The sequence below is a fragment of the Ambystoma mexicanum genome, chromosome 5p (genome assembly GCF_040938575.1).
Source record: "Ambystoma mexicanum isolate Mex_15411 chromosome 5p, UKY_AmexF1_1, whole genome shotgun sequence".
Classification (NCBI taxonomy): domain Eukaryota; kingdom Metazoa; phylum Chordata; class Amphibia; order Caudata; family Ambystomatidae; genus Ambystoma; species Ambystoma mexicanum.
Window position 1 is genome coordinate 496,744,864 of NC_090930.1, and position 12,919 is coordinate 496,757,782.

At 44.8% G+C, this 12,919-nt stretch overlaps 1 protein-coding gene across 1 annotated transcript in view; it reads left to right on the plus strand.

Moving 5' to 3' along the window:
• TENT5D (terminal nucleotidyltransferase 5D) overlaps positions 1-12,919 on the plus strand; it is a 340,303-nt gene that overhangs the window by 243,612 nt on the left and 83,772 nt on the right. The window contains 1 exon segment of the mRNA XM_069612908.1: positions 12,542-12,658. The gene's annotated coding sequence lies outside the window, so the exon portion shown is untranslated.

Here is a 12,919-nt window from a genome sequence, read left to right on the forward strand (position 1 = left end):
TAGAAATAAAACAGGTCTCAACACTTTTAGGAGTTCTCAGCAAGGGAATAAAGGCAGTATAGACTGTAGAGCCAAAGTTCATAGGCCAGTCCCACTTAAAAGGGAGCAAAGCGAAATGTGCCTAGGATCACACGGTTTAAATATGCACTAAAAGTCTTTGAAGAATGTTCGAAAGAGGTTGGGACGATTCAAGAAGGTAAAGTTACGAGGTCTGGGGCCAGCCCAGTTGGCAAGCCAAGGATTTAAGGGTCACCTTGGGCAAACCGAAGAAAGGGAGGCCAGGCAGGATACAGTACCTTAAACAGAGAGGAGGCTCCAGCGGTGGCAGTTGTTCCTGGCAGTGGTTGCAGTTCATTGTTCCGACCAGGGGAAGAGAGGATCTCATTGAGGAGGAAACGTGGAGTCGTTGCACTGCACAGGGATGAAACCAGCCGCGGAGCGTTCCTTTTATTTGCGGTCAAAGTGGTGAAGCTTGGCTATCCGGCTGCCGGGGTGCTTGGCACGGGCGATTCGACCAAGAGACGTCTTTGGAAGGTGAAAAGGACGAACTGGTTGGCCCACCAGCTCAGAGGAAGAAGACTCGTCCAGCAGAAGATCTTCTCTTGTCGTCGGGAAAGTGGTGAGGTAGTTGCAGCAGGGCTTCACCGGTGGTGTCATCGTTGCAGATGGCTCAGCTTCTTCCCTCTTCGGATTCTTAGGTCCTGTGGCGACTTCTGAAGTTCCAGTCCCAAAGGCCCTGCTTTTATGCAGAAAAACCCCCATTCATCAGCCTAGCTGTCAATCACACATGCTAAGTGGTGAGCCGGGTGGCTCACCACTGGGCCAATCAGAGTAGAGTGCGACTTGGGTTGCCGAGGCAACGCAGTCCAGGGTGCCAATTCCCCCCTCCGCCCCTCCTGTGGAACCCAGACAGAGTGGCACCATTTGGAGGGCTCCTGTGGAGAAGCCTGCCAAAATAGTGGAACAAAGGGCTCGACCTTGGTCAGAGTTACAGAGACGGACACAATCGCCATTTTAGAAAAGAGTTCTGGCAAAAAGACCCAACCGGGGATTTAATATTAAATAAATAAACCGGCGGTATCTTTAACATTGCACCAAAAAGTGGTGCGTTTCAAATCAATGGGAAAATCCCATAGAGAATATTCCGGTGGAATATTTTGCGTGGTAACCACTGCCACCAGCCAGAAACTCGGCAAAGGGGTACTGGACAGTGCCCCCTTGAAAACAGACCCAGGGGCAATATAATTAACCCCTTCCAGTACTTCCACAATATGATGGTTTGTACTGGTTCTGTTCACAATTTAGGAATAATAAAGTCAATGGTGACTTTACATGCCCTGGGAGACAGTAGTCAGTCCCAGGGTATGGAGTCTATGTTTGGGAGTCACTATGACACCCCTGTGTTACTGCACTGAGGGTGCTGTGTAACACACACATAAAAAATAGATGATACCCTGTGGAGTAGAAAGAGAACCCCATAGCCCATAAGCACACACAGAGTCAAAGACACTCAAGTCATGCCTAAGAGCGGGAGGAAAAGAGTCTCACTCTTAGCAGGAGAAAAAAACAAACCCCAAAAATCCAGCAAAGCTGCTGGGGGACTCGCTAGGTTTGGGAAAGTAGCCTTATAAGAGAATTCTCCCTAACACTCGCCCCCCCCCGCCCCCAGACTAAGGGACAGGAGGATTGAATCCACTCCTGGATGAATATTATACCTTTAGTCGGTTATAAACATCCTAGAGAGACCATCAGCATTTTGTTGGTGACACCTTGACCTGTGTTCAATGGATAAATCAAAGGTTTTCCTTTGTAAACTATATGACCTACAAACCCTTTGAGGAACATCTTCCTTGTTAAATCTATAGGGGATCTGGTTGACCAGTCCCTCAGAAGTTAGTACAACTTCTGAACCTGTGTTAGGCTTTTTCAAGGGGTCCTTATAAAGGATTCCCTTAGATGTAGAGGGGCCTCCAACGTTCCTCACCACCTCTCTGTTGGGAGCAGGTTGGATCTCAGGCCTCTTGGTTGGAGGGGTTTGGGTTAGGCAATGTACATGCTTCCCATTCCTCTTAGATTTTACCTCACCTACTTCAGGAGTTTAACTCCCAATTCTAGGATTTGGGTTGGAGTCTTCAGTAGAAGGTCCAACAGTCTGAAGGTTTTTGGCCTTAAACTTTTCTTTTCTGGTTTTCCACCAGTACTGAGAATTAACAGTTCTCTTAGGCCTAGGTAGGGGTCCAGTTGGTCTATCCTTCTCTTCCTCAGAAGCAGGGGGAGTCAGAGACTCTAAAACTGGGGGAATAATGATGGAGCTTGGTTCGGGCTCCCATTTCCCTAACATTTTAGCCTGAAATTTGCCTGGGTTAGAGGTCAACTTACTAACACCAGGGCTTGTAGTGGGGTTCTCAGTAGAGGTTCCCACAGGCTTAGAGTGGTCCCTTAAGGTGGCCTCTCTAGCCAATTTGGTTAGGTTCTGTGTCTCCATACTAGGAGGCCTGGGGGTACTGGATACTACTCCTGGAGCTTTTAGATCATTCCCCAACAGGACTCTCCCAGGCACCTCAGTCTTAACACTGACAGGAATCCTCACTGTCATGTTATTACACTGAATGAGGGCTGGCAGAATAGGAACCATCTGGACAGGGCCTCCAGAATTTCTAGTGGGACCTTTGGGTGCCTTAGCCACATACTCAGGTTTGAAAAAGCTTTCATCCACTACTGTTCTGCTAGCCCCAGAGTCTCTCCTGGCAGGAGTATCCTGGCCATTGATGAGAACACTGTCCATATAATACATTTTAGAGTTTGCTGGTAGGGAGTCATATATTTCCCTATTATGGCTGCTAACCAGACCCATAGGCTCTAAGGTTACACTTGCTTGAAGACTCAAAGGGTGTTAAGCAGAGACTTCAAAGTGAGCACTAGCCACTTGTACTTCCTCCTCAGGAGTGAAGGCTAAGGAGACTGTGCTGATCCCTGCAGGTTTATCCTTACATCTGGGATCTCCTTTGATGTGGTCAGTTGCCCCACAGAGATAGCATGTTCCAAATGCTCTCTGGAGTGGTGGCTTGTTCTGACCTCCTTCTGGTTTGTGACCAGAGGGGACACTAGCCTGATGGGGTTTCCCTGGTGGCTTACCCTGGTTATTTTGTTGTTTGTGGCCCTCTTTGGTATGGGAGGTATTCTCTGGATTCACTTTTGGTGGCTGCTTTCCCTCATCCTTTTTCTGAGTGACCCCCGAATCCTTGTGAGTAGCCCTGTTGGCAACCCACAAGTCAGCAGCCTTAGCTAGCTTTCTAGGATCTATTTCCTTTGAATCAGCTAAGTGCTGTCTGAGCTCAGGCGAGCAGGCATCATAAATTGACTCCAACATCACAGAATTTCTCATTCCCTCATAAGTGTTCACTCTGTAACCCTTAATCCATCCCTCTAAGTTCTTCAAACTTTCATTCACCCAGGTAGCCCAAGGGGTACCATCATGCTTTTTGAGGGTCCTAAACCTCTTACAGTACTTGGAAGGGTTCTTCCCAAATCTAGCTATTAAAGCTAGCTTCACACATTCATAGTCCATCCTATCCACCTCCCCCAACTCCATTACCACCTCAGATGCAACTGGGGGAGCCTAGAGAACAACCAAGGAAGCAACTGATTCCCTGTGATGTCCTGGAGCCCATGATTATACTCAAACATAGCCAACCAATCTAACACATCCAACTTAGGTTCATACATACCCACAATCTCTATAGGCATCCAGGGTCTTTTGGGACTGGAACTCCTAGAGAATCCGGGGAGAGAAGCATTTTCCACAGACAATTTCTTCATCTCTAGCTCATGTTTGCGCTCCATTTCTTTGAGCCTTAGTTCCTGGTGCTTTTGTTCAGATTGGGCACTAATTCTTTTGAACTCTAATTCAAGTCTCATTTTTTCTAGTTCAATGAATGCAGGACTTAGTGTGGGACCTGACAAAGGTCCGGTTGACACAGGCTGAGGTGCTAGAGCAGGCAGAGGACTAGTGGGAACAGTTACATTAGTTTCCTCTTCTAACTCTACAACAATACTATCATTACTTTGATTCATACCTTCCTCATGACTGTGGTTTCCATTTGCTGGGGAGGTAGGCTCCTGTGAACCACTACCCAGACTTTGATTCTCTAACAATTTTTCTATCAGTTCCATTTTATTGCCTTTTACAGGAAGATCACACGAAGCTGCAGGTGTCTACTGTAAAAGCCATCTGCTGGTGTCTCAAACCGATGGCAGTAGTAGAAGGGGAGCAAATACCTGTTATGAAAACAAAAAAAATATAATTAGTCTCGCCAGCCGATCTTCATTAATATTACTTATTTTATTTATTACAGCCGATCAGAAACTATTTGCTTGCAAGGATAGTCTACAAAGAACTCTTAAACAATCAGCAGTTTTTGCAGAAAGGGACTCCTGGCTGTAACTTTCCATAGTTGACTTGTTAAAAACATAGCTTTTACAGTGCTAAGCTTTGTGGTTAGTTGCACTAAAGATTAAGACTACAGCAGTAAGCAGTCCACCCAATTGGTAGCAGTCTGTACCACCCAGATGTACCTGGTAGCTGTGGCTGAGCAGTCAGACCTCTCTCAAGAAGTGTAGGGCAGTATATAGAGTATACACAATAGGGCTAAAAACACAGTAGAGCAAACAAACACTGACCAGAGCTTTGTTTAAAAAGTATATAATTATTTATTTAAAACAAACTTTAGGCAATATGCTAGCACTCTAAATCAAAAGCAAGTTAAAACACAGTCAGGTAAAGTATACACACCTCCCTTAATAACTATTAGACAAGTTAGAATTAAAACACCACGATTTGTTAAACAGAGGTGAGCGCATAACCTGATGGCACTCCAATAGTTCAGTTAAAGGGAGAGAAAAAGGCAGAGCATAGAAATAGAACAGGTCCCAACAGTTTTAGGAGTTCTCAGCAAGGGAATAAAGGCAGTATAGACTGTAGAGCCAAAGTTCATAGGCCAGGCCCACTTAAAAGGGAGCAAAGCGAAATGTGCCCAGGATCACACGGTTTAAAAATGCACTACAAGTCTTTGCAGAATGTTCAAAAGAGGTTGGGGCGATTCAAGAAGGTAAAGTTAGGAGGTCTGGGGCCAACCCAGTTGGCAAGCCAAGGATTTAAGGGTCACCTTGGGCAAACCGAAGAAAGGGAGGACAGGCAGGACACAGTACCTTAAACAGAGAGGAAGCTCCAGCGGTGGCAGTTGTTCCTGGCAGTGGTTGCAGTTCGTTGTTTCGACCAGGGGAAGAGAGGATCTCGTCGAGGAGGAAACGTGGAGTCGTTGCGCTGCACAGGGATGAAACCAGTCGCGGAGTTCGTCAATAAAAGGAGCGTTCCTTTTATTCGCGGTCAAAGTGGTGAAGCTTGGCTATCCGGCCGCCGGGGTGCTTGGCACGGGCGATTCGACCAAGAGACATCTTTGGAAGGCGAAAAGGGCGAACTGGTTGATCCCACCAGCTCAAAGGAAGAAAACTCGTCCAGCAGAAGATCTTCTCTTGTCGTCGGGAAAGTGGTGAGGTAGTTTCAGCAGGGCTTCACCGGTGGTGTCGTCGTTGCAGATGGCTCAGCTTCTTCCCTCTTTGGATTCTTAGGTCCTGTGGCAACTTCTGAAGTTCCAGTCCCAAAGGCCCTGCTTTTATGCAGAAAAATCCCTATTCATCAGCCTAGCTGTCAATCACACATGCTAAGTGTTGAGCTGGGCAGCTCACCACTGGGCCAATCAGAGTAGAGTGTGACTTTGGTTGCCGAGGCAACGCAGTCCACGGTGCCAATTCCCCCCTCCGCCCCCCCTGTGGAACCCAGACAGAGTGGCACCACTTGGAAGGCTTCTGTGGAGAAGCCCGCCAAAATAGTGGAACAAAGGGCTCGACCTTGGTCAGAGTTACAGAGACTGACACAAACGCCATTTTAGAAAAGAGTTCTGGCAAACGCCATTTTAGATAAGAGTTCTGGCAAAAAGACCCAACAGGGGATTTAATATTAAATAAATAAACCGGCGGTATCTTTAACATTGCACCAACAAGTGGTGCGTTTCAAATCAATGGGAAAATCCCATAGAGAATATTCCGGTGGAATATTTTGCATGGTAACTACTGCCACCAGCCAGAAACTCGGCAAGGGGGGACTGGACAGTGCCCCCTTGAAAACAGACCCAGGGGCAATATAATTAACCCCTTCCAGTACTTCCACAATATGATGGTTTGTACTGGTTCTGTTCACAATTTAGGACTAGTAAAGTCAATGGCGACTTTACATGCCCTGGGAGACAGTAGTCAGTCCCAGGGTATGGAGTCTTTGTTTGGGGGTCACTATGACACCCCTGTGTTACTGCACTGAGGGTGCTGTGTAACACACACATAAAAAATAGATGATACCCTATAGAGTAGAAAGAAAACCCCATAGCCCAAAAGCACACACAGAGTCAAAGACACTCAAATCATGCCTAAGAGTGGGAGGAAAAGAGTCTCACTCTTAGCAGGAGAAAAAAAACAAACCCCAAAAATCCAGCAAAGCTGCTGGGGACTCACTAGGTTTGGGAAATTAGCCTTATAAGAGAATTCTCCCTAACAATGCCACGGAGAACAATGTATATTCTACCCCATTAGGTCTCTACCAGTTTTAGGTAATGCCTTTTGGACTGAAGAATGCACCTGCTACATTTAAAAGGATGGTCAATCATCATTCTAAATGAGATGGAGGACTTCTGCATGGCATACTTGGATGACATCGCAGTGTTCAGCCCTACATGGAAAGAACATATTGATCACCTGGGATATGTTTTGCAGGCTCTTGAGCAGGCCCATCTTACCATAAAGGCAAGTAAATGTCAAATTGGTCAGAGCAAAGTGCTCTACCTTGGTCATGAGGTAGGAGGAGGTGAGATAAGGCCATTGCCCAGAAAAGTACAAGCTGTGGAAAACTGGGCCTCCCCTACTACTCAAACTCAAGTGAGAGCTTTCCTAGGTCTCACTGGGTACTACAGGAATTTCATTGAGAACTATGCGACCCTAGCTTCTCCCTTGAATGTGATCTCCTCTCCTAAATTCCCTAGAAAGGTTAGATGGAATGAGGAGTGCACTCAAGCCTTTGAAAGCCTGAAGAAAGCCCTTTGTCAAGCTCCAGTGCTAGGAGCTCCTGATTATCACCAACCCTTCATTGTGCAGACAGATGTCTCCAATATAGATATAGGTGTAGTCCTTAGTCAACTGGATCAGAAAGGTAGGGAGCACCCCATTTGCTTCATCAGTAGGAAACTGAAGGAACCAGAAACAAGGTTGGCAACCATAGAGCGTGAATGTTTTGCCATTGTGTGGAGTTTGAAGATGTTTAGACCATACTTGTATGGATCTACTTTTGTCATTCAAACTGACCACCAACCCTTGAGATGGTTAATGCAAATGAAAGGGGAGAACCCAAAACTTCAGAGATGGTCAATCTGCCTACAGGGGATCGATTTTACCATTGAGCAAAGAGCAGGATGTCACCACCAAAATGCTGATGGTCTCTCTAGGATGTTTTTAACCGACTAGAGGTAGAGATTCACCCAGGAGTGGATTAAATCCTCCCGTCTCTTAGTCTGGGGGGGGGGGGCAAGTGTTAGGGAGACTTCTCATAAATGGCTGGTTTCCCTTACCTAAAGAGTCCCCCAGCAGCTTTGCTGGATTTCTAGGATTATTTTTTTCACCTGGTAAGAGTGTGAGCCCTTTTCCCACTCTTACATGTGTTTTGCTGTGTGTATTTTTACTGTTTGTGTGTTCTTGGGCACTGGAGCCTCACCTACTCCATGTGCCCCACTTTTTGTGTGTTACACAGCTCCTTCAGTGCAGTAACACAGGGTTGTATTTGAGACTTCCCACCAACTCCATTTTTCTGAGGCTGACTACTGTCCCCCAGAAACAGGTAGAGCTGCCATTAACTTTATATAGTCACTTTAAACCACAGACCCAGTACACCCCATTTTACATGGAGTATTGGAAAGGGTTAACTCTTATCCCTTTTTGTCTGTGCCTCTTGGAGCCTTGTTTCGCTCCCCTAACATTAAGACTTGGCTGGTGGCAGTGGTAACTACCCTAACTTTCCTACCGCGATTATCTTATATAAACATGGTATTGTTCCAGGCTATTTTAATAGCCTCGAACATAAACCCGCTTGACCAAATACATTTTATTTTGGTTCCGGCTGGGTTTATTCACCATTTCTTTTTGTTAAAGTCTTTCTCATGTTTTTCTCTGCGCGCCAAACCGGGGATGATCCCTTTGTTCGCTTTCTTTTCGCGGGCTTCTGCACAGAAGCCCTCCTTAAGGCGCCTGATAGTCTAGAAGGGCAGGATGTGAGGGAGGGATTGCCTTAGTAACCCAAGTCGCACTCTTGTCTGATTGGCTAAGGTGACTGGCCTTGCCAGGCCAGCCTCCCTGCTGTGTGATTGACAGCCAGGCTGTATGAATGGGGGAAAACTGCATAAAAAGCAGGTGTCTGGGACTGGAAGAGCAGAGTCGCCACTGGAACGAAAGAACCAATGAGGAACTGGAAGAAGAGGACCCCTACCACTACTGAACCGCCCGGTGAAGCCTGCTGCAGGTCCGAATCTCCAAGTCCGACGACAGAGAAGATCCTCCAGGAAACTTCTTCCCTTGAGCTGGTGGGACCATCCAGTTCACCCAAACTACAGGCCATGACCCCTCCTCTGGTCAAATTTGCTGTACAGAGCTACAGTGGGCCGGATAGCCAGGAAGGTCGGACCTTGCTTGGGTTTTAAGGCGCGCACCTTTTATTCATTGATTTGCTCTGCTGCTGGTTTCTTCCCGGGTTGGCGCAGGACCCTCCAGTCTTTCTACTTCGTGTCAGTCCACCAGTCGCTTCAGGAACCGTGAGCCTGCAAGAACCACCAGGAAAGTCCGCCTAAGCTACAGCTCCCTCTCCGTTTCAAGGTACTGTGCAAATCCGGTTGTCCGTTTCGGTCAGCCGCGATGAAAGTGTTTGAAATCTTTCTCCAATCCGAGGGCTTGTCCTTCTCTTCTCTTTGAACTAACTATTTTACCAACCAACCTCGTCTGGAATCTGTGCCACAAACTTTACTGCGAACTACCCTGAACTGTGTGATCTTGAGCAAAAGTCTTTTGTCCTATTGACTTTGGCCCTAAGCCTTTTCTATCTGATCTCCTCACTGTAGTCTTTCTTGTTCTATTGCCCTGATTACTTACCTGTTGGTTTTGCCTAATTTCTAATACCTTTGTCTTTCCCTCCCTTTTAAATTGCTGGAGTGCCATTTTGCTCCCACTTCATTTTGTGAGCTTAACCTGTCTGGAATTTAAGGGAAGTGGCGTGGTGTATTTATGATTGTAATTTTTAACTTGCTTAGAATAGTGAAATGTTATACAACTGTTGAGTAAATAAATATATATTCTTTTACTTAGAAACCTTGAGTCAGTGTTTGTCTGAACCATAGTAACTGCTGCCCTTTGTGTAACTCTTGTACTGCTCACTTACTCTTGAGATAAGTCTGGCTGCTCCGCTACTGCTACCAGTATAACTGTGTAGTACAGGCTTGTACCAAAGCTGAAATTGTACTGTCACTTGTAGTCTTTATTGTGTGTAGTGTTCCCAAATGGTACTGCATATAATTCTGCCTAACAGAAGCCACCTGCGTGATATCAGTGCACCAATATATACATAAGTAAAATGTGAAGGGAAAAGGTTGAGAAAGAAAGCAGAAATTACAAGAAAGGCATAAGAAAAGAGAGAACAAGGATGGAAGGAAGGCAGAAAGAAAATCGGGGACTGACGGAAGATGGAGGAAAGAGAATTAGAGGGAAGGAAATCAGAAGATGAATGTGAGAAGGATGAAATTGGAAAGGGAGATTAGAAGGGAGTAAAGGAAAAGCTATATGGAAGGGGACGTCATTTCACCAAAATGCCAGGGGAAGTGGAAGGGACATCACACAACCCCTGACCTCTGATGACATCACATGTCATTTGACCCCACCCCAAAGTGACATCACGGGAAGCAGTGGCACGCGCCCTTTCACCCCGTTAGAAAACAGGAAGTGGCATCACATAGGATTGTTCTTAAGTACACCACGAAAAATATGGTTACGATATGACATTAATGTGATACACATGGTGATCCATTCTATTAGTATGTATAGCCCCATACTACCAAATCACTACGAATGCAAGCAGATCCAAGGCCAAACGATAATGAAGTGTTGTGTTATAGTACTTACAGTTAAGCGCTTTGTATAGAACAAATATACATACAATCTAAGCCAACCTGTGTTATTACTCATTTATCAACCTCAGAAGAATGAAAGGCTCAGTTAACCTTGCCGGGATTCGAACCTGCAACCTGAAGTGTGCCTAAAATAAACCTTTAATGAGTCTAGCAATTTTCTAGAATTCCAGAAAAGAAATTGTTGTTATTCCTATTCTTTCTTATTTAGGGTCAGTGCTCAAAGTGTTTCACTTGTGAAACCTTCATTTTTTTTAGAGGCTATTTTTTTAAGAGGCCTGATCAAGAAAGCCAGACACTTTTTAGGGTAGCAAGGGAGACCACAGGGGTAGTAAAGGAATGTGTGACACCTGGTGACCCCTAAATGACGTCCCTGTATATGGGGCAGACGGAGAGATGAGTAATTGGTAGTAAATTGAGATGTGATGAAAGTTAAGTAAAATAAAGAAAAGGACATTGAAACTGGGGTGGGGCAAAAAAGGCAAAACTGCAAAAGCAAGAGAAATATATTTTTTTAAAGCGAAGAATGAGAAAGAAAAAAGACAGACAAAGGAGGCTAGCACAGGGGCTCTGCGGGGGCCGCGGTCATTCGCCATCTCTGACTATGTGCTGAGGTGAGGAGAGGCGGTGGTTAGATGTTTGTGGGTGCGTACTCGGGTATTTTCACAGAAAAACCTCTACCTGCTTTTAAGTATGTATTTATGTTGTTATTCTATGGCTCTCATTGATGTATATTATGTTTTATTGAAGTTTTATTTGGTGGAACAACTGTAAACAATAACATTTTAGAAAGCAAAAAAAACAAGTTCATGATGTATGTTGTTAGTAGTTAATAGACATTAAGCAATCCAATACAATCTGGCTATACGAACATTCAGACTCACTTATCATAATACTCAACTATAAAATCCCAGTAATTTACAATAGCTTCATGCATTCCGACATCAAAAAGGCCGAACATTGTTTCTTTTTGCCTCGAAGTTCATAACAAATTGTCCAAACCTTAGATTTCTCTTTGCAGCTAAAGTTTTGTAGCTAAAGTTTTACAACTCATACATAAATGTTTTAAGGTTTCAACCTTGCCTGTAGTACAATGTCTACAAAAAACTTACATTCTAGAAGTTCCCATTCTTGTCCCTATTTCTTCGTTGATGTTTAATTGATTTTATCTTAATTTTAAAAGAACCCTCAGCCTAGATCGGCATGGAAATTGAGGTCATATTAGAATGGGGTGCGTACTTGTTGATCAACATGGAAATGGGGGTGACTGCACCCTTTTGGGTGCATTATTGTAGATCGACATGGAAATTGAGGTGACTGCAGACTTGTGGGTGTGTACTTGTAGATGGACATGGAAATTGAGGTGATATTAGAATGGGGGTGCGTACCTATAGATCGACATGGAAATTGAGGTGATTGTAGACTTGTGGGCGCGTACTTGTAGATGGACATGGAGATTGAGGTGATTTTATATTGGGCGTGCGTAACTGTAGATCGACATGAAAATTGAGGTGACTGCAGACTTGTGGGTGTGTACTTGTAGATGGACATGGAAATTGAGGTGATTTTAGAATGGGGGTGTGTACCTATAGATCGACATGGAAAGTGAGGTGATTGTAGACTTGTGTGCGCGTCCTTGTAGATGGACATGGAAATTGAGGTGATTTTAGAATGGAAGTGCGTACCCGTAGATCGACATAGAAATTGAGGTGATTGTAGACTTGTGGGCGCGTACTTGTAGATGGACATGGAGATTGAGGTTATTTTATATTGAGCATGTGTAACTGTAGATCGACATGAAAATTGAGGTGACTGTAGACTTGTGGGTGCGTACTTGTAGATGGACATGGAAATTGAGGTGATTTTAGAATGGGGGTGGTACCTGTAGATCGACATGGAAAGTGAGGTGATTGTAGACTTGGGGCGCGTCCTTGTAGATGGACATGGAAATTGAGGCGATTTTAGAATAGGGGTGCGTACCCGTAGATCGACATGGAAATTGAGGTGATTGTACCTGCTTTTAAGTAGGTGTGCATGCTGTTTGTTAGCTAATTGATCTGTGTTTTTATGTAGTGTGTACTTGCCACTTGCCTTCTTAATTGCCCTCATTGCTGATGTTGATGCACTTCTCTATGCCTCCGCTTAACATTCCCTTCAGCGCTCCTTCATCAGTTCGCCACTTCTGCCAACGCCTTTCTTCCTCTTGGTCACGTCTAAATTTCGTTGGTGAATTTAAGATGTTAACATGTCTTTCTGTATGTGTTTTTTTTTTTCAGTATCCCCAAGTGGATTATGTTTTTATCACTGGCAAGATGATGGCAGCTATTGCTTCTGAACCCTGCAGAGGATCATCTTGCTAAATCCACCATATGCCTGCCATCGCTCCTTCTGCCGTAAGTATGTGGGTGCTAGCGGGGCATGTTTGGATTTACTTGTGCCACCAATAGCAAAATTATCCTTGCCAAACTACATGTGCATCAGGATATTGCATCCACGTGTGAATACAAATATAGTCCCATATACATATTGAATCAAGCCAGATGTGTTTTTCATAACATTTGTGGAAAGTAAAATGCGTTGGCGTCATTCTGTATGGAATTATTTGTGTTGTTTTCATATTTTTTACAATCTGGCACAGTAAAAGAAGACTGTAG